The following is a 21,800-nucleotide window of genomic DNA, read 5'->3' as shown; positions in this document are numbered from 1 at the left end:
TGGCATATCTGAACATCTTCTACCTTTGGTACTCCAGAGTTCTAGGTAAACATAGAGTGATTAATGTAAAGTGTAATTTAGTATCCAGAGCACTATAAACATGTAAATAAATTCTATACTTTAAATTTATTGAGCAACTTACTTTCACATTAAGTATATGATAATTGAAGTTACATTTATAAATCTTAAATATAATCTTTGTTGACTTGAATACCTTAAAATATAAATTAAATTGAATACCATTACACTTATTTTTCTTCTTACGGTTTACTGATAGTAATAGCTGGATAAAGATTTAAGTAAAAATGTATGAATTAAGGAGGCAATGTTTGAATTATAAAGCCAATTTACTTCTGAGAAAAATACAGCAATAATACCAACTATGTAAATGAGAAACCAACTCCTGAGTATTTTCACTAGTTAGAACAAGGTCAGAAGAATTGTTTTCTGAAAAGGCCAAAGAGTAAATATGTGGGGCTTTGTAGGCCATAGAGTCTCTTTTGCAACTAGTCACCTTGCCACTGTAGTGAGTTAATAGCCATAGACAAATGAGCATGATTCCATTCCAACAACACTTGATTCTAAAACAGGCATTCTCCTATGGGACATAATTTGCAAGCCTCTGAGTTAGAATAAAAATAAAGAAGCCTGCAGCTTTTTCAATATTTTATTTTATTTTATTTTATTTTATTTTATTTATTTTATTTTTTATTTTAGAGAGAGAGAGCACACAGGGCAGAAGAGCAGAAGGAGAGAGAGAATCCTAAACTGACTCCATGCTTTTTATTTGAAATTTAAATTGTTAGCAAAATAAAATGTTGTTTGCCAATAGCATATATCAACAAGTATCAGCTGATGGCATATCCTTTGAGAACTTCATTATGAATAAAAGAAAAATTTAGTAACTGACTATGGTTTGTAATATCTCAGCCAAGGCTGACATGATCAAACCAACTCAAAGTAACACAAACAGGCTTGTTTGGGGCTTTCATTAACATGTACCTGAGTATGAATAAAACGCAGACCAAAGTAAGCACCTCTGAAACTCTCTGCTCTTAACTATACTTTTCCAACCCATGTGTCATGAATGGAAGTGAGACTAAGAAGGTTTCCTGTTCAATGAAAAAAATATTTTTGCACAAGATATTTATCTGAGAACAGGAAAAAATGTACTAGGAATATAACTTTCAGGTGAATAAACCTTTTTTTTAAAATCTGTTCTCCTGTAGATAGAACTAGTGAGTCAGCACCATGAATACCACACAAAAGTACACACCAAACAGTTATGAATGGCGTCTTAAATGATGATGAATGATGGCATATTAAAATATATAGAAGATCAATTTGACCTTTACCTTAAAAAAAAAAAGATTTCTAAGAACTAGACTTTAGAAAAACTTTCAAGTGAAATCAGACTAGGCAATTACAGTGTCTCAGAACATCTGACCATCTCAGAACATCTTTAAAAAGTAACTGGAAACACATCAGTAATTATATATATTCTGAGAAAAAATTAGATCTCTAATATAAATGTTTTATCAGACCAATGAAAGTATCAATATCAGTAAACTAAAAATAAGCATGAAGAAAAATAAAATATCTTTTGATAATTTAATGAGTGCTATAAACTCAAATAGACAAATTGTTCCTTAAACATTTTCATAGGAACGAGAACATAAAGAAAAGTTTCTTAAATCCATTTTAGAAAATCCCTTTTTTATTAAAAGTGAACAGAATAATTATATTTTTTCTGGGTTTACATAGGATGAGAATAATTACATAAACTATTAGAAAATACTGAAATGTTTTCACACTGCCCCAACAACAAGAATTCCAATGCTTCAAGGTTTTATATGCTAAACAATGAAACTCATAAGAAGTTACAAAAGGGTAACTAAACCTATTTTCACCACACGCACACACACAAGGTGGGCACAAATATGTGACTGTAAACTACAATATTTCACTAGAGCCTTAGTTTGGTTCATCAGGCATCTGTCTCTCTAATCTTCAGAGATATTTGCTTTAATTTAGGACTTTGCTTTCCTATGTAATTGTTTCATTCTTCAAAAAATTTTCCACACGTGGTGAGAAATGCTTGTATAGCTTCAGAATTACAGGAGCCCTGTAGTTTGTGATGCTGAAAAACAGAGACTCATTGGTGGGGCACCTATTGCAAACCACACAAAAGACTCCAGTCCTGCTGGAGTAAATTACTCATTGCTCGAACATCACTCCTCCAAAGAGTAGGGAGACTCAGATCAATTAAACCTCATCATTTCCCTCCGTGCAGCCTATCAGATTCATTTCAAATCCATTTGAGTAGAGATGCAGACTCATTATATCTTTCCTCCCTTTCCTGTGTTTCTGTTCAGGCTTCACCTTCAGTTTCTCCCAAAATGATTATCCCTATGTTGGTCATTCTGTTTGTAGACACTAGGGAATTGAGTGTTGCTCCTTTGCCCGTCTAGGTCTTCTTTAGATGGGACTAATCAGAACTATCTGTGTGTTTTCCTAAACCTGTCAGTCAAGAACACATTTGGGTTGTCCCTCAATCCATCCCCTCAGTCATAGGTCTGGTCTGCCACATTTGTGAGCCACACCCAGGTCATGGACCAGGTCCAGGCTTACCCAAAAAGAGATTTGGATATGAGTTCAGTTTTCTCTTCTAATTCTGCTCCTCCTACCCTAATATTACCCTACCTCCTACCCTCCTACCCTAATACTAAGAGTGTAAGACACTCTTAACACCAAGTTACGTCAGGTTTATTTATGGAATAAGTGGATATTGTTGCCCAGGAAAAATCTTGTCTCTCTGCCACATAGTTGATGACAACTATACCCTCCATTCTCTACTAATCATGTAGTTTATGGTTGAAGTGAAACACTCACATAGAAATGAATGACTAAAATATCTTTGTCAATGAATTAAGTGTTTAAAAATATATACACTCAAAACAATAGCATTCAGTATCATATTAGTTTCAAGCATACAATATAGTGATTCAACAATTCTATACATTACTCAGTGCTCATCATGATAAGTATAATCTTAATTCCATTCACCTATTCACCCATCCACCCAACACCTCCTCTCTCATAACCATCAGTGTGTTCTCCATAGTTGAGCTGGTTTTGGTTTGTCTCATTTTCCTTTAGTCTTTGGTTTTATTTATTTATATTTCTTATTTTTTTAAGAGAGAGAGAGACAGAGACAGAGTGCAAGTGGGGAGGTGCAGAGAGAGAGGGAGACACAGAATCCAAAGCAGGCTCCAGGCTCTGAGCTGTCAGCACAGAGCTCAACATGGGGCTTGAACTCATGAACTGCGAGATTATGACCTGAGCCAAAGCCAGATGCTTAACCGACTGAGCCACCCAGGCGCCCCAGTTCTATTTCTTAAATTCCACATACGAATGAAACCATATGGTATTAATTAAGGATATATATGTTCAGCTTAATCATGCAAACTTTAAGGATCAATTTTCTCTATTCTCTTTCTATATGCCACTATGCAACCAGGAAGTGTTGTATACTAAAATGATTTTTTTCTTAATAATAATTTATAAAATATCTTAAGATTACTTTACCCTTCTAATCTTATACTTCCCACCCATATGTAAATGTAATTGCATTTTAAAAAATTATGTGTACTAGGAAAAAAATTACTCACTAGTATCTATTTGTGATCAGGAAAACTCACCACATTTTCAAATACTCTAGCTGACAACTACCCATATTCATGGTTGTTATGCTTTCCTGGTTGATATGTAATGAAAATACTGTTACTGGTGGGAGAATGAGGAAGGTGAGGTTTAAATAGTCTTTGAGGACTAGGACCTTCCTTGAAGATGCTAGGGCTGAAAAACAAATTACAATGCATACGTCATTTCTCCTCTTCTTTCCCTTCCCAAAATATCCATGTATATCTGAATGGATGGACACATAAGGGTTACAGAAATATTTCAGAAAGGGAAAAGATTTGGGACGGAGGTGCAGTTTTTTTCAGAATGACTATTCATTCTGGAATAGTCATTGGTATTCATTCAGCTAGCAGATCAGTATTTGGGTAACTACTAGGCACTGCCACTATTCTAAATAATCAATTCAGTAGCAAGCACAATAGAAAAAATCCATACAGTCATGTGTCTTCCAGTCTAGTGGGAGACATGGCAAAACAAAACAATAAATAAACAAATAAAACAAAATCATTTTAAAGATTGACAAGGGCTCAGAGAAATAAAATGGTTATGTGATAGAGATCTTCTGTAGAAAAAGGTTATTTTAGGTTGAATTTTCAGGGAAAGCTCCTCAGAAGGGGTAATATTTCCACTGAGATTAGAGTAGAAAGAAGAAGTGATTCGTGTTAAGATCTGGAGTGGAAAATTCAGCATGTTTCAAATGCACTGTCCTTCATTCTGTCCTTCAAATATACCAAACTCAATCCAGGATTAGAATCTCTTTGCTAGTGCTTCCTGGAATTACAGCCCCTTAAGAGCTCAGGTGGCTTAGAGGAGAATGAAATTAGCAGATATGGAGAGAAGGATGTATGGAACAACAACAGGGTGGCAAGAAATTGCTATGCAGTGTTGGAGCTACAGAGATACTAAAGATTATTCCTAGTTTCCAGGAAGGGAAAGGAAATGGGTGATACTATATATTGAAATGGGAAATATTAATTGGAGTGGCTTATGGGACTTCTTATGGGCTAGTAGATTAGGTAAGGGTGGGAATTTAGACTTCTTCATGGAAATTTTAATTTAAAGATATATATTAGGCATTTTGTCTTCCTTTGCTGCTTATCATTTATAAACACTGTTATTAAAGTACTTGGTAATCCATTCCCAACTCATTCCTTCTTACCAACATCAGAATTTTGCAACAGAGAAATCTGTCCCTTTCACAAGCTTTTGGTGTGTTACTCAATTAACGTATGCCAGTTGACACACAGAATTCCTCTAGAAATTGTCTGGGGTCTAGGCATGGACAAGTACCTCAGTTGGACCAATCAAGCTAAAGGAAATACCATATATCTCATGGTTGAAAGGGAAGTAGATAGGCCACAGAGAAGTGGGGAAGATACTGATCCTTGATGCAATTGAATCAACTCTGGAAGCACACTACCACTGGACTTACTGTTATGTAGAACATTAAACTTCTCTATCGTTTAATCCAATTTGAATGAAGAATTCTGTTAGTTGCATCCAAAGGCTTCCTTAGTGATACACAACCCATAAGTTATGGAAGGAACATGTAATTGTGGTCACATTCATCTGTCTCCAAAGGTCCATGTGCAGGACTCTTATCAACAGGTGATAAGAATATATTTTAATTATACTGAGAATATGAACATGGATATGAAAATTGGCATATTTTCTAGGAGAATGATTATTTCCCTCTGATTGAAAGGTATTCCTTATTTTTTCTAGATCAAGGTTTTCACGCTTCATATTACTGGCATTTGGGGCTAGATGATTCCTAGTTGCGGGGAGCTGTCCCGTTGCCTTTTGAGTATTTAGCAGAAACACTGGCTTCCATACGCTAAATGCCCAGTTTTGACAACCACAGATTTTTCCAGATACCATCAAATGAATCCTGAGTGACAAAATTGTCCACTGTTCCAAATTACTACAGAAGCATATGAAGAGTGAATCACTGATAACGAACTGTTACCTCCTCCAATTGTTGCTTCTCCAAACATTTTTCTTCATGTGACCCTTTACAGAATAATTTCTTAAAAATCACCCTGAATAATTATATGAACAAGGGCAGAAGATATCAACTTGACCTTTTTGGTCCTAATGTTAGTAGGGTGATTTATGGGCTAACTGAACATATGTCTGATTAAGTTAACAAGGTAGCAGTGATGATCCCACCCTCCACTTCACACGTTTCTGCCAACATTTGATACTCTCCACAGGCAAGGCTCAGGAAAATCACTATCTTTCAAAAACCTGAAAGGACAACTGAATGCCAAGTCCATCCACACCACAGTTGTAACCCCTAGAGAGGTAATCATTTTCAGATCTCTCTTTATGTAATGCATTTGCAGTCACACAGTTTGAGAAAATTAACAACATAAGGAAAGCTATACCTATACCAAGCATGGACACTTCCATGTTGTTTAAAAAACAGTAGGCTTAATACTTGCATGTGAAACGTGTGCAGTGAAGACATTATCTCCTCTTTAAAAATTTCTTATATAAATTTTGCCAAAAGATAAAAACCTCACTTAGTGAACCAGTTAATTCTAATTTTCATCATATTAGCCTATGGCCATATAAACCTAATTAATACAAATGAATGGACTATTTAAATTGACAATAGAAGTGACACAAAGAAAAATTACTTAAATCTATGGACTTGTGTGTGTAGATGCAGACATCCCCATTTTCATTATCAGTTTCTTCTATTTTTGCATTATGAATTATGTCCTTTATATAAGAGATCTGCAAGGTCACAAAATGAAAAGATAAAAGTCTACTTCTGTGAAATAAGCTCAGAAATTTCACAAAAAGCCTTAAAGTAATAAATCATGACTCAGAGAATGTCAGGAAGTTGAAGCAGTATTCACCTCATTTGAAAGTACATCTTGTTCATTCTGAGAAGTTATAGCAAGGCTTTCAGTCCTAGCTTAAAATCAGCTATTTTTCTCCTCCATTTCTTGGTATAGATGTCATGGGGCTGTTTAATTCTGTTCGTCTTCTCTCGATTCTTATAGCAAACTTTTAATCATAACCTGCTAAATACTAAAAGTAGTCAATAGCTATATTTTAGTGTTGAAAATAGCATAGTCTTATTGTAAAAAATTCACTCAAAGGATACAAATCGGATAAGCATAGGTTCAATGTCTGGCAAACAAAAACTTTAATAAAAAGAAGAGTTTCATTACCTTTTTGCAATTGCTATCCTATGAATATCTAGTCTGAAATTTAAAATTCATTTTCTTAACAATGTTTTCAAGTTAGAGATTAAATTCAGATGCCTTTAAATACACGGTCTTTCTCTTATTTTACATAAAGTCTATGTTTCACCCACTAACCATATGGTAAAGAATGTTGGGTACAAGTAGCAGAGTCAGTAAAAGAAAGAGAGTATTTTGAGCCTTGAATGACCCTTGCAGAAGTGCAAGACATAATTTCTATTTCTTATTAGTTCATGACATAAACAAAAAACAAAAAATTTAAATGAACAAAACAGGGAGATTTCAAGGAGGAAGTGAAATTTGAAAGATAAATAAGATGTTAATAGTAAAAGACTGTGTGTGTCTGTCTGTGTGTGTGTGTGTGTGTGTGTGTGGTGCATGCATGTGTATGTGGGGGAGACGATATGGTAAAGGTAGGGAGTAAAATAAAATTCTATTTGGAAAGTCAAAAACTGGAGAAAATATTTTTAATACAACCAACAAATAGTAGTCATGGAGGTAGAATTTGTTTGATTTAACAACTTTTGGTCGCTGAATGTGCATGTAGATGAGACGAAGAATTCAATGTTTCAGAACCTATTCCCTTTTGCTTTGGGAACCCATTTGCAGGGGAGATGAGTGGTTAATTTGTTTGTTTTAGATTTCTTAGATTTCTTGGGTTTAGGCAACAGTGAAATATTTGTTATGGCTAAGGAATGATTATGATAAATAGTAAAAACAACAAAAATTATAGTGAAGTTTCTTTTCTTTCAAAATTATTTAAATATTAATATTTATGAAGTCATAGAAGAACATGTTCAATATTGGATGCTTTACCAAAGAATGTATATTGGTGAATTAACGTATATAAAAATAAGCTAGCTCTTGCTCCAAGAAAAAGATATAAACTTAATTCTTGTACTTTAAGATTATTCTTGAATATCAATAGACTAATTGGAATTCACAGAATACATATCAAGATTGCCTGGAAATTTCAGTCTAAGGCCTGGGAAGTAAAAGTCTTCACGCATATTTTCTGTGAATTCTTTAGTGGGCTCAAATTCTTATACCATTTAACAATGTCTCCTCAGGGATCCTTGTATGCATGTTTGTCATTGTGAAATCCAGTCTCTAATCCTATTTCCCCAATAAAATAAGAGTCATTAAGACTATGTAGGAGTATAGAAAATTTTACTTGGTGACTTGAAGGTACAGAGAAGAGGGATTTAAATAATGATTGTAAATAATTTCAGAAACAACTTCTGTAACAAATTCTATTCTTAAAGTGCCTTTTGGTTGTTCCATTCTGAGAAACCTTACAATAGCCCTTTACGTCATACAGAAACCACTTTTACACCATCTCACTGACTTCTCCCTTCTTCATCTGATGCCTTTCAATAGCAATAAAATTAATAATTAAAACATCTCTTCTGATCATTTCTATGTGAACCATTTAACTATATCCACATGGTCTCACTTTTTTGTCCTAATTGTTTTTTTGTTTGTTTGTTTCTGGTTTGTTGTTTTTTTTTTTTTGTTTTGTTTTTTTTTTTGCTACACAAAGAAAGTCTACTGCCTAAAAGGAATATATGAAATGGCAATAGTGTTAAATAGTTCCAAAATAAACTTTACTCATAAAATGTAAAGACATTTTCTAATGTTATGACAGCACTTATTTAGAAATATTTGATTGAAAGTATATTAAATGAACCCCAAAGTGTTTCTTTAACGTGTAGTGCAACCATCCACTAAATGCTGGTAGCATTTTAAATGATTGTGATAATCACAAAAGCCTAACACATTTAGGAGGAATTTTGTAGAGTATGGGACCTTCCCTTTGAAAATCACTTCAGTAAGACAAACAGAAGACATCTTGCACAGGGTCTCTATCCCTACTGCCCACCTCAGATGTTGTCTCAGATGGAAAAAAAAAATCTTACAAAGGACAAAACTGGAAAGGCAGATTGGTGGACGAATACATGTTTTCCACTGCTAGGCAGCTGATATTAATGATAGCTATATAAAGTAGGTCTCTGGTTCTTCTTATTTTGAAATGAGAACTTTTATTGAGAGTATACTGCCTTGTTTCTACACTTGCATATTGAGATAAGAAGGTAATTTAACTTATTCTTTATCCATCAGGTGTTAAACAACAATAGACTATATCTTTATATGATTGAAAGGAATGCACAATCATCTAGAGATCCTAGACTTACAGCTGAATTCAGAAAGATGTTTTAGGTTGTATTACTTGGGGGAAGGTGTGAGTGCATTTTTGTTAGCAAAGAACATTTTTGCATGGGTTTATACATGGAAAAGAATATGCACAGACCGCTATATATGTGTCTATTTGTTTCCTAGTAACCACTTCCTGGGTATTCCAATAACAATAGCTGGATTTTGCCACAGGGTAACTCCCCCTTCTCATTTCCTGTTATATCCTTTGAAAGGGATTCAACTACAGTGACCACACTCCTGGCTACAGGAATGTGAAGATAAACCAATTAGATCCAATGGTAGAAGAGGAAATGTATACTGAGGTTTCTGGGTCAGAGAAAATCATCCTTTATTTTAGGATGCCCTAAGAGCTACTAGGAAGGTCCCTTTTGTTTGAATTGAGCTTATAAATGTGAAGACTGGAGAGGCTTCAGACACTTGCAAACCACATAGAGAGGGTTAAGAACTGCACAGAGAGCTACCACCTGAATTCATGAGGCAAACCCCGCACAGGCAGAATACAGAGAGGGAGAGAAACTGGGTTTCCAGTACCCTACAAGGGCCACCAAATCAAGCCACATTTGAAACTGAGTTTACTTCTAGGATTTTCACTTTGTGAGCTAATAAGTTCCTTTTTATAATTGAAGTCATTCTAAATTGGATTTTGATCATTTGCAACAAAAGAATATCAACTGCTTCACTTGCCGTTAGATATTCCAGAGGTAGTAAGAGTAAAAATGTGTGGAAGGAGCAAAATTGTCATCAATCTGGGACATAACGGCACCCTCAATGAGAGCAACGTTCTGGTTTCTTGATTCATCCTCCCTTCTCCTAATAAGGCTTACTAAAAAGTTACTGATGAGCTCAGTCTGCTATCTTCCCCTTTTCATCACACCTCTGCTCCTGAACCACAGATCAAACCTAAGTGGAAAAGAGACAGCCTTGGTGAGTATGTGCACTGGATAGGAGTGAGGGGAGTGTGAGTAGACATGGCCCTGATCTGCATAACTTCTGATTGTCAAAGCAATTCTATCTTTATATGTTTATATATTTGATGTCCAATTAAAATTCACTTACAAAAGCATTTGGTTCTTTATAATATGAAAGAGAATTTTAGAGTAAAACTTATGAAAACTACTGTGTGCGAATTCTGTAACTTATCGACGTTCACTTTTTCACATCTAAACACTTGAAATTTATAAGCCCAGGACACCGAAGGATGAACTAACAGGTTGATGGGTTTGGACATGTTGGGGATGTTTACGAGGCTGTAAAATTACACAAGTTACACAAAAATTTGTAACAGGTTACACAAAAATTTGTAAAATTACACAAAATTACACTTGGGTTTTAGTGACAGAGCATCCACATTCTGTTCTCATTGCCTCATCTCTGGAATTGTTTTGACTTAGCAACTGCCTCTTAGGAAAATTTTCCTCTTATGATGTAATTCATCAGTTGAGAACCAACTTGAGGATACTTGCTGGGGAGACACTTGAAATCGATACAAGAGCTTTAACAAGTCAAGCTTAACTTCTCCATAGCCCCTCTCTTAACCCTGAATGAGAATGGATTTTGGAACTTTCAATTTATCATTGACTACTGAGGCACCAAAAATATACTGAGGCACCAACCTCATTAGAACTGTAGAATCCACATAAACCTTCACTGGAGTTTAAATACAACAAATAAAAGACTTGAAGTTGGAAAAATTATTTCCCTATAACAGAATCCTTGGATTACATTTCCTAAGGGTTCTGTCGCCTTCCAGTATCTGTGAAGATCTTCCTAGTGCCCATTCATGGGTGCTCCCAGGCCATAATATGTGTAGTTCAATGCCAAGCTGAAGCTGTCACATACAGCCAGAGTTGTTACCTCAAGCTAACTGTGTGGTCTTTATTTTTGCTAAGGCCTTTTGCCACTGACATTTGTTGGTAACCAAGGCCTGAACTTTTCCTACAACTTGGGGGACTAGCAGCATGGCTGAACTCCTTCCAGATCTTTGCTTAAGGTCAGCCCCTGGCTGAGTCTCTCATTCACTATCCTAAGGCCAGGACTATTTTGAGGCCATGAGAACTTTAATTAAAATCTGGTAAGTGCAGCTTTTCTTCTATAGAAACAGCAAAGAATCTGGGCTCCTGGGTGGCTCAGTCGGTTAAGATCTGGCTTTGGCTCAGGTCATGATCTCATGGTTCATGGGTTCCAGGCCTGCATCAGGCTCTGTGATGACAGCTCAGAGCCTGGATGGAGCCTGCTTTGGATTCTGTGTCTCCCTCTCTCTCTGCCCTCCTCCACTCACACTCTGTCTCTCTCTGTCTCTCAAAAAAAATGAATAAACATTAAATTTTTTTGAAAAAATAAAGAAAGAAATAAATAAAAGAAACAGCAAAGAATCTATATTAAAAAAAAAAAGCTTTTCACCTATGTCACAGTCCTCTCTGTAGCCTAAATAATATAAAGCTTAATCCTCAAACCAACCCAGAAGCCCATGCATTGCCAATGTCCAAATGCCCTGCTTACATGCTGATGTCCAGAGTCCAAAGCCAAAGCCATGAACCTGGCCCCAAGCAGAAGTTCTATTGATTATGTAGATTTTGCCCTCCAAATGCCCCCAAACTCTCAACCGAACTAACAGCTCTCTTTCTTCGGATACTGCAGTATGTAAATTATAACATGGACAAATAGAAGACAATTTTTCCCCAAGAGTAGCATGCTTCCAAGAGAGTGGAAAAGAAAAGGAATTGTGTATGCATGTAGATTCTCCTTCCAAACCTACCAATCTTCCTCCCCTGGGAAGGAGTGAGAAGACATGGAGTGAGTTCAGGTGTGTTAGCTCCTGGAATCACTATGCATTGAATACCTCCACAGTATGAGGAAAATGACTTTCTACTCGTTGGGCATAGTAAAAATTAGTTTTAATTCTTCCACTTTCAGGTCTTACTGGTTTAGCGTTTGGGATATTGTAGTGGCATAATGAAATTTGTCAAAATGAATAACTCATAATTTTTATTTTTATTTACTTATTTATTTTAATCCATACATTTTTAAATGAATATTTTATAGATCACAGAAAAAAAAGTCAGTAACCAAGAAGTCATTCAAAATTCAGTTCTGTTGTAAAAGAATATATAGCAATCTCTGGGTCTCTTAGTGGCAAGATTACAAATTATTTTTATTTTCTCCTATACATGTTTATAAACTCAAAGAATGTACATAAACATAATATTTAAACATTGTGTATATGATATATTTAATATTAAATATTTAAATATGTATACACATCCTCTGAATGCATAAATATGTAAATAAGTATTATAGTTTATAAATTATATATAAAATATATATTTATATTTTATAAAAAATTTTATAAAGATTTTATATTTTATAGTTTTATATATTTAGATATGATTAGTTATAACTTCCCATAAGGATAATTGTTTTTTTTTTTAATTAATATCTTTCCTGGCAAAGGTTCTCAGATCTGTCAATAGAGTAGTATTTAAAATGAAACATACAGGGGCGCCTGGGTGCCTCAGTCGGTTAAGCATCTGACTCCCTTGGTTTTGGGTCAGGTCATGATCTCGCAGTCTGTGAGTTCAACCCCTGCATTGGGATCTGTGCTGACAGTGCAGAGTGACTGCTTGGGATTCTCTCCCTCTCTCTCTCTCTCTCTCTCTGTCCCTCGCCCATGCGCTCACTCATTCCCTCTCTCTCTCTCTCCCAAAATAAATAAATAACTAAAAAAAAAAAAATGAAATGAAACCTACTAACTAGATGAATGCCAAGGAGGGAAATAGCTTACATAATCCACCCAGCGGCAGTAGTACACTCACATATTCCTTTTACTTCTTTATTTTAATGGTAGTTCCCGATGTTGAGCCTCAGGGCATGCCAACAAAATTTAAGATACACAATTAAAAATGAAATGCTATTCAAAAGTTTTAGTTATACTGATAACTTTTTCTCTTTCCTCATAAAAACATTGACAAACATGCAATATAAGAAATCCTTGCTTCACTGGCTGAGAAAATTATAACATGCTTACATTGACTATATGAATGAAATATGTATATAAATGGTACATACACACACATACACACACCTCTCTGAACGCTGTGCCATGTGATTTTTTTGAACTCGATATTTCAAAAAGTATAGAATCAAAGTATTTCCAGTTATATATTAAGTGGTACACTTTTTAAGAGCCTCTTCATGTTCAAACTCTTTTATTTTGTAACTATGCCACTTTCAAAGGTATGAAAATGAAATCCTATATGTTTTAACATACATGCAAAGCCAATATTGAGAGTAGTAGCTGTAGTAGAGTTGAGGTGGCAACAAGTTGTTGCCGTTTTCATTGAGAGACAGCATCAAATTCTCTTTTCCTTGAAACCAAGCTGACCTTAATGACATCCTAAACCAATGGAATGTGTGGAACGTGACATTCTCAGACTTAGAACGCTCTTTCTGAAACTTCTGAGCTTCCAGATAGGAAACGTGATTACCTCAGACTGTCAGGGTGCAGAGACCACATGCAGAGCCAATAACCCAGCAGAATCTGCTCTTCCAGTCCTCATTGCCAAGGCAGAGGACAAATGAGTGAAGCCATGTTGGACCTTCCTGATAAGCTTATCCATCAGTTGGATCCTACTCACTAATATTCACGATGTCACAGGAAATAAAAGAATTTCCAAAAAAAAAATCCCAGTTGATATCTGCCTGAATTCCTGATTCACAGTATCATAAAACATGACAAAATAACTGTCTTAAACCACTGTATTTTGGCATGTTGGCTACTCAACTATAAATAACTGGCATAGGTTCCTAGATATGATCCTCATGAGAAGGCATGAAAGTTGTGTTTATTGTCAGTGAAATTGTCTAAATGATTTTATTAACCCTGTGCTCTACACCAATGAAAGTTTTTCTCAAGTTTTTATTTTCTTTTTCTGACCTGACATAATTAATGGATGATTTTCACATGCTCAAAGACTGCCATTAGTATCATTGCTTGTTTGGTCTGCCTCATATCTAATTTAGATTGTGGCTTGTGGGTAAGTCCCAATGCACTTGTTATACCTCAGTTCCTTTCTCTTTCTCTTCTCATGATAACCATTGTGTCTAAACCATTGTTGATAAACCTGTACTCTAAGCTACAAAAAATGTCATAGACATACACAGAAATTGAAATAAGGTCACAAGCATTAGACAAAATAATAATATAAATAAAACAATTCCTAAACATCTATAATCATAACCCACTTCTACAACCTGATTCAAATGACTCAGTTTCTAATCTTGGAAACATTAAAGGCCAGGAAACATGAATATTTATTATAATCTGCTAATATATTTAATATAATTCTTTACATTTTACTTATTTTAAGCAGATATCTGCTTTGTATATTTCAAAATTTGTGAAATAAATTTTGGCAACTTAATTTTTCACTCATACACCTGCCTAGGTTTTTACACTTCATCAATTGAAAATGAATATATTAAAGTATTCACTATTATTATTGAACTTGATTACTTTATTTACATTGGTTTAGTACATCTTTTACACTGTTTTCATTGTTAGTCTTTCCAAAATACCTCATACCTTTGTCTGCCTCTGGCAGTATATATTTTAAATTTTTTATTTTATTTAACGTTCATAATAAACATATGAATTCAAACCCATTTTGTAAATGAGAACAATGAAAATTTAAAAGGATGGGACATTTTCTGAGTGACTTAGCTTCTTAGACATGATTTGAAAGTATATCCCTCTTGGCTGGGCTCTTAAGCACAATTATCACTGCTGGCACTCAAAACCAATATATTTCACTTTACCCTGGTATCATACTTCAGTTTTTCAGTAAGCATCTGATATGGCAGAAGAGATGGTGTGGATATCTATCTTTTCAGAAGTCATCTCCAGTTTTTAAAAGTCACAATCTTTAAGTTCTGGTCACTATGAACAAAGTTAGTTCCATGTGTGCCAAAATAATTACAGTTTGCCAATATGATATACTTTTTCTTGCCCTCTTGTCTTTTTTCATTCTACTCCTTCTGTTTGCATTAACCTTTGCATATTCTTGCCCATGAAAAATTGCTACATTAAGTTGCACACTCAGCTTAGAAATGACCTCTTTCTCTGATCTCCACAACCTAAGGCAATTGGTATCTCTCTACTTCCCACACACTTCATTCTTTTCCCCTATAAACTGGATATAGTAGCACACCCTAATTTATATGTGGATGTTAATATTAAATGAGATGAAGTATGGTGAACTCCTATAATACTTATATTCTTAGAACAGGATATATTGACCATATATTCTCTCAAAATATATATTCCTTAATACATCTTCAAACCTGTCAACATGCACAGCAGCTACTTAAATATAAATGACCACTGATAAATATGAATACTGTATTTTTTATGACAATGGAAAGCTAGAGAAGGCTGACAGTCATTACAGCATTTGCCTCTTGAAAGCAAAAGTGACAAAGAAAATATTTTGGTTAAAGGTTTTTAACTGTTCTTTAAAAAAGAAAAAAAATAGAAATGAGAAGTCATAGATTTCTTATGTATTTAGGTCTTGTACAACCATAAATTTAAAGTGCTTTTTCACTTTAATTACAACCAAAACCATATACTGGTTTAAAGTATAAACCATATACTTTAAAACAAATATAACATTGCAAATGATGCTTTTTTGACAGAAGTTAAATATCTTTACACAGTATGATAATGGTATACATATGTATTAGTCAGGGTTCCCCAGAGAAACAGAACCAACAGGAGATTAGATGATATAGATAGATGATATAGATAATAGATAAATAAATAGATGATGATGATGATAGATAGATAGATAGATAGATAGAAATACAGATAGAGATAGAGATAAAGATAGATACAGATATAGATATAGATTTATTATAGGGAAATGATTCATGTGATTATAGAGACTGAGAAGTCCCAAGGCGTTGGTCAGCAAACTCAAGCCAGGAGGGCTGATTGAGTATTTTGAGCCCAAATCTAAAGGCCTAAAAAGCAGGAGAGCTGATATGTTAGTTCAGGTCAAAAAGCTGGAAGGAAAGAGGCCCAAGATGAGTCAATGTTTCAATTTGAGTTCAAAGCAAGAAAATGACCAATGTCCTAGCTGAAGCTATCAGGCGGCAGGACTTCCCTCTTACTTAGCCTTTTTGTTCTACTCAGGCCATCAATGGAGTGGATGAGACCCACTTACCAGGGAGAGCAATCTGATTTATTCAGTCTACCAATTCAAATGTTACTCTCACCCAGAAACACTTTCAGATACAACTAGAATAATGGTAGACCAAATGTTTGGGGGCCCTGTGTCCTAGTTTAGTTGACACACAAAATTAACCATCACATATTGCTATCACTATAATATATTCAAACTATTCTAAAAACAAAACAAAACAAAACAATCAGCTTTTCTTTTCTCACGTATCATCATTTATACATTAACTTTGCTATAGTTCTTTTCACTTAGCCATTGGCTATTGGAGTAAAACTAATTATAGCCAATGAGATTAATTTCTGTGCCTGAGTTTTTATATGAGTGTTCAGTATGAGAGCATTCTACTACTAAAATAGTATCCAACTTTCCAGAATATGCATATACTTTTAACTATGCATATAAATGTCATACATTTATATTCTTTATAAAAAGAACAAAATGTAAGAAAAATATCATAGAAAGTATCATAGGTGATATCCTGAACCCAAGAGATACATAGAATGCAATTTAAGAAGTAAGCGATTAAGTATGTACATAGTATTAAGTATGTTAGAAAGTCCTCGGAATTAAATATATATATATATACATACATGTACACAAAATATGTACATATAGGCATGACAAATCAAATAAGCAGGAGCTAAAGACATTCTTTTTATAAAAGGAAGTTTGGAAAAAAATGAAACAAATTATTTCATTGCAAACGTATTTTAGTATCAAAAAAATTTATTCCATCAGGTTTTCCCTTTCCTCACCTTACTTTATCCTTTGTCAAACAGTCAACAAATTAAAAACTATTTCTTACAAACCAATGCTCTACATTATCCACACATTATCCACATTATCTACTTTCACTATATGTATATACACACACACACATGCACACACACACACAAATTCACTATAGATAATGGATGAAAAGAGATAGAGATGATGAAAGAAAGAAAGAAAGACAAAAAGAAAGACAAAAAGAAAGAAAGATGACAGATAGATGATAGATGATAGATAGACATAGACAAAATGGGTAGATAATAGATGGATTTCTAGCAAAAGACTTTTTCTAATAATTGTTTAGAGACAAACCATTAGAATAAGGAATTAACTATTTTATTTTAGATAGTATGGGGACAAGTAAATTTTTATTTCTTAAAATTTTCTCCTGCAGGTAGAAGCCCTCCTCCTCTTTGTCCTGTTTCTCCTTCTGATACACTAGTTCACTTATCACCACCCTCACTGCTCTTTTCTAAGCTCACTTCAGCCATGTCTGAGCCAATTATGGAGGCTCTCAGCATTGCATTCATACTTTTTGAGTGATCTTTGAAAATAGATGTGGGCTCTTTAAATATGTTTTCCTTTGCCAGCGGCCCCTGAAGTTTGGCCACTGGAAGGTCTAGAGAGGAAAGGGCTTTTTGCTTCCTGATTTCAGTGTGCCCACTTGGCTGGCTCCTGCAATCCCTTCTTTTTTTTTTTAAGTTTTTTTTAATGTTTATTTATGTTTGACAGAGAGAGACAGAGCATGAGTGGGGGAGAGGCAGAAAGAGAGGGAGACACAGAATCCGAAGCAGGCTCCAGGCTCTGAGCTGTCAGCACAGAGCCCAATGTGGGGCTCGAATTTACAGACCGCGAGATCATGACCTGAGCCGAAGTCAGATGCTCAACCGACTGAGCCACCCAGGCGCCCTGATCCTGCAATTCCAGCTTCTTTAGCACCAGGCTCCTGTAGGGCCTGGCTGGCAGAAGCTGGCCAGCAGCTTTTCCCTCCCTCCTAACCCTTTAGGTGAATTTATGGCAGACTGCTTCTGGTGAAATCCCTCCTGTTCACAGCTTTCTCCTACAACTCGAGGCTGATTTCCATCAGTCTCAAAGGTCAACCTCTGGCAAATTCTACCACCAGCAGGGCACTACAGTGACTTCTCTGCTGTCCAGTGAACTATAGTCAGACTTGATCCACGAAGGTCTGGATTTCAGCCTTGAGGAGATAGTGGCATTTAATTGAATGTTTTGTCTCCACCCTAGGAGTAAAGGCTTATATATATTTAGTATAGTATAGGATAGTATAGTGTAGTATAGTACAGTATAGTATAGTATAGTATAGTATAGTATAGTATAGTATAGTATAGTATAATATTATTGTATTATTATGGCCTAAATTGTGTTTCCTCAAAACCTGTATGTTGAAGTCCTAACCCACAGTACCTCAGAACGTGACTATATGTGGAGATAGAGCCCTTAAAGGGGTAATTAAGTTAAAATGAAGCTCTTAGAGCCCCAGTACTCATACGAGGAGGAAATGTGGATACAGAAACATAAGGGATTCATACACACAGAAGAAAGACCAAGTGAGGACACAGGGTAAAGCCGACCAACTAAAAGCCAAGGAGCATGGCCTCAGGAGGAGGCCAAACCTACCAACACCTTGATCTCAGACTTTCAGCCTCCAGAACCATGAGAAAAACAAAATTCGTTGTTTAAGCCAACTAGTCTGTGGTATTTTATAATAGTAGTCCTAGCAAGCTAATGCGGATATAATCTCCTATTGCATTCCTTATAATTGCTACATTCTTTAGAGTCCTCATTAATTCTTACTAGCCAATCCCTCCTTATTCCAGTCCCTTGTTATAGTTTAATAATTTTCTATATTAGGTGCACCTGGGTGTCTCAGTTGGTTATGCCTCCAACTCTTGATTTTGGCTCTGGTCACGATCTCTTGTTGGTGGGATTGAGCTCCCTATCAGGGCTCTGCGCTGACAGTGCTGAACCTGCATGGGTTCTCTCTCTCCCTCTCTCTCTGCCTCACCCCTACTCACACAGGATCGCTCTCTCTCACTCTCAAAATAAATAAATAAACATTAAAAAAATAATTTTCTATATGAAACTTTCCTTGTTCAAATTACTGTGTGGTTTCTCTCTCCCTTAATTGGACCCAGACTGATGCAATATTCTAGCAAACACAATTTATCGAACTCCCTAAATCACATAATGCCACCAGAGTGAAAATGAAAAGATGATCAAAATTTCTGAAATTTTCTTTATAACCATATCAAGAACCTCAGACACAAGAGAAAATTTTTCTTAGATATATCACATCTTTATTGTCCATATAAACCCACTTTTTCCATTTACATATATGTATCTTTATCACAACTTTTGTTTTATTGCAAATATGTCCTTTTTTAATTTAAAAATATCTAGTTTACAATTTGCTATCTTGTACCCACCAAACATTAGAGACATTACCAAATAAGCTGGTGAAAAAAAGAACAGTTATAGCTATAACATTTCTATTAAGAAGTTAGATTATAGGGGTGCTTGGTTGGCTCAGTCAGTTAAGTGTCTGACTCTTGATTTCAGGTCAGGATCTCACAGTTTTGAGACTGAGCCCTGCATAAGGCTCTGCACTGGGTGTAGAGCCTGCTTAAGATTTTCTCTCTCTCTCTCTCTCTCTCTCTTCCTCTGTCCCTCCCCTGTGTGCTCCCTCTCTCTCAAAAACTAAATAATTTTTTTAAAAATTAAAATTAAGCTAAGAAGTTAGATTTTAATATATGTCTCTTGTCATTCATGATTAAGTCATTTATTAAATTCCCATTACTGTCGTGTATTCGGATAAAAATGTGTATTAAGGGTACAGCATACAGTTCCTATTATAACTAATACGTAAATAAATTATTATGATGCAAATGAGAACAGTACTCTGGTTTGAATAAAATTTTATGGAGAAGAGAAAGATTAGTTCATACTGGTATGGTCTGGTAAGACCAGAGCCACAGCAGAGGTAGTATGTGAATTTACTCCTAAACTCTCAGTAATATATTACCAAAGTGGGAAGACATAGAAAGGAAGCATTAACTAATGGAAAATATTTTTAAAATGTGCCAAATACTAGCATTAGTGAAAAATCAAGTATGAATAGGTCTGATTGGCAGTGTGAAGATAACTGAAAATGAAGTATAAAATATACATATGAATACAAGCTTTTTGTTCTATCAATATTATAGTGGAAAAGATTTCAAGTTTTGCTCACATTGTGTTGTATTTGGAAGTGTGGTATTAGCTAAATAACCACATTCTCAAGGCTGTTGGAGAATAAATAATATTAACAATAGAAGGCTGTACCTTGGTATGAAAAAGCAATTTTTCGTGCTCACAAAGCACTCCTTCAGTTGATTTAGGAGATAATCCCTAAATTCTGCTGGAAACAGAATTTCTCTCTTTACACCCTTTCCTTCAGATCTTCTTTTGTTTGTTTTGCTTTGTTCTGTGGTTTTAGTTGACAAATATTTAATAAATGTCACATGGAATCTGGTACTGGAGATAGAGGTGTTAACAAGATAACAGTCCTACTCTTGTGGAGTTTATAATCTAGAAGAGAGCGCTTTAGCAATCACAAATATGTGAATGCTACTAGCAAACAGGGGGGTGTTAAGCATACTAAATCTTAGTTCCTTAATTCCTTCCCTCCCATATGACTAATTTATTCCTAAGGTCCAAAAGTCACTACATAATCATCGAATTCCACTTCTCGTCAAAATAGAATAATAGAAAACTCTCCTACAGAATTTGCCACATTCTAGAATTTGGTAATTGAATCCCTGAGTGCTTAACACTTTTATCTGAGATCTGTAATTTCTTTTAATGGCAATTAGATCTAGAGGCTATTTGTTCCTTTAATTAGTTATTTATTTGCACAATATTTTACAGATGGTAGCAAATACTTCCTATCGTACCATACTCGAAGGCCCATAATGGCTTGTTGTTTCTTTTTATTTTATGTTAAGATTGGTCATTTAGCCTAGGTTTAAAGTTTCTCATCAGATTTTTATCTAAGAATTTTCTCAGCCTTTGATGATCGTTATCTAAATACATTGTCTTATTAGGGATTATAAAATGGTCATATTCTATGATTTTTCTTCATTTATTAGCTGGCATTCTTTTATTAAATATTTCCCACAGTCAATAATTTGATTTTGTTTAGGCAGTATTTTATAGGAATAAAGAAGAACTATTTTATTCTCTCCTTTTATTTACAAGTATTCAGATAATGAGTTAATCTCCTAGCAATCTCCAAGAGTAACCAACGAGGGTTTCTTGTAATATTGAATCATGGGATAGATTTTAGTATTTTTCTGTCTTTCAATAAACTGCAGTTACTTTTATTTTTATGCTCAATTTGTACCATTTTTTGGCCAGTGAAAAGCCCTTTCAACTTGGCTTCCATCTTTTTTTTTCCTCAGAAGAAAGGAAAACATTTTCTTTTATCTTTTAGTATTTTTTTAATATTTATTTATTTGAGAGAGAGAGAGAGCATGAGCAGGAGAGGGACAGAGAGAGAGAGAGAGAGAGAGAGAGAGAGAGAGAATCTGAGGTGGGCTTCTGGCTGATGAGAACCTGATCTTCTTCTGCGGAAAAGAACCAGAGAACGTGA

This window comes from Panthera tigris, chromosome F2, assembly GCF_018350195.1.
Source record: "Panthera tigris isolate Pti1 chromosome F2, P.tigris_Pti1_mat1.1, whole genome shotgun sequence".
Classification (NCBI taxonomy): domain Eukaryota; kingdom Metazoa; phylum Chordata; class Mammalia; order Carnivora; family Felidae; genus Panthera; species Panthera tigris.
Note: the sequence above shows the minus strand (reverse complement) of the source record.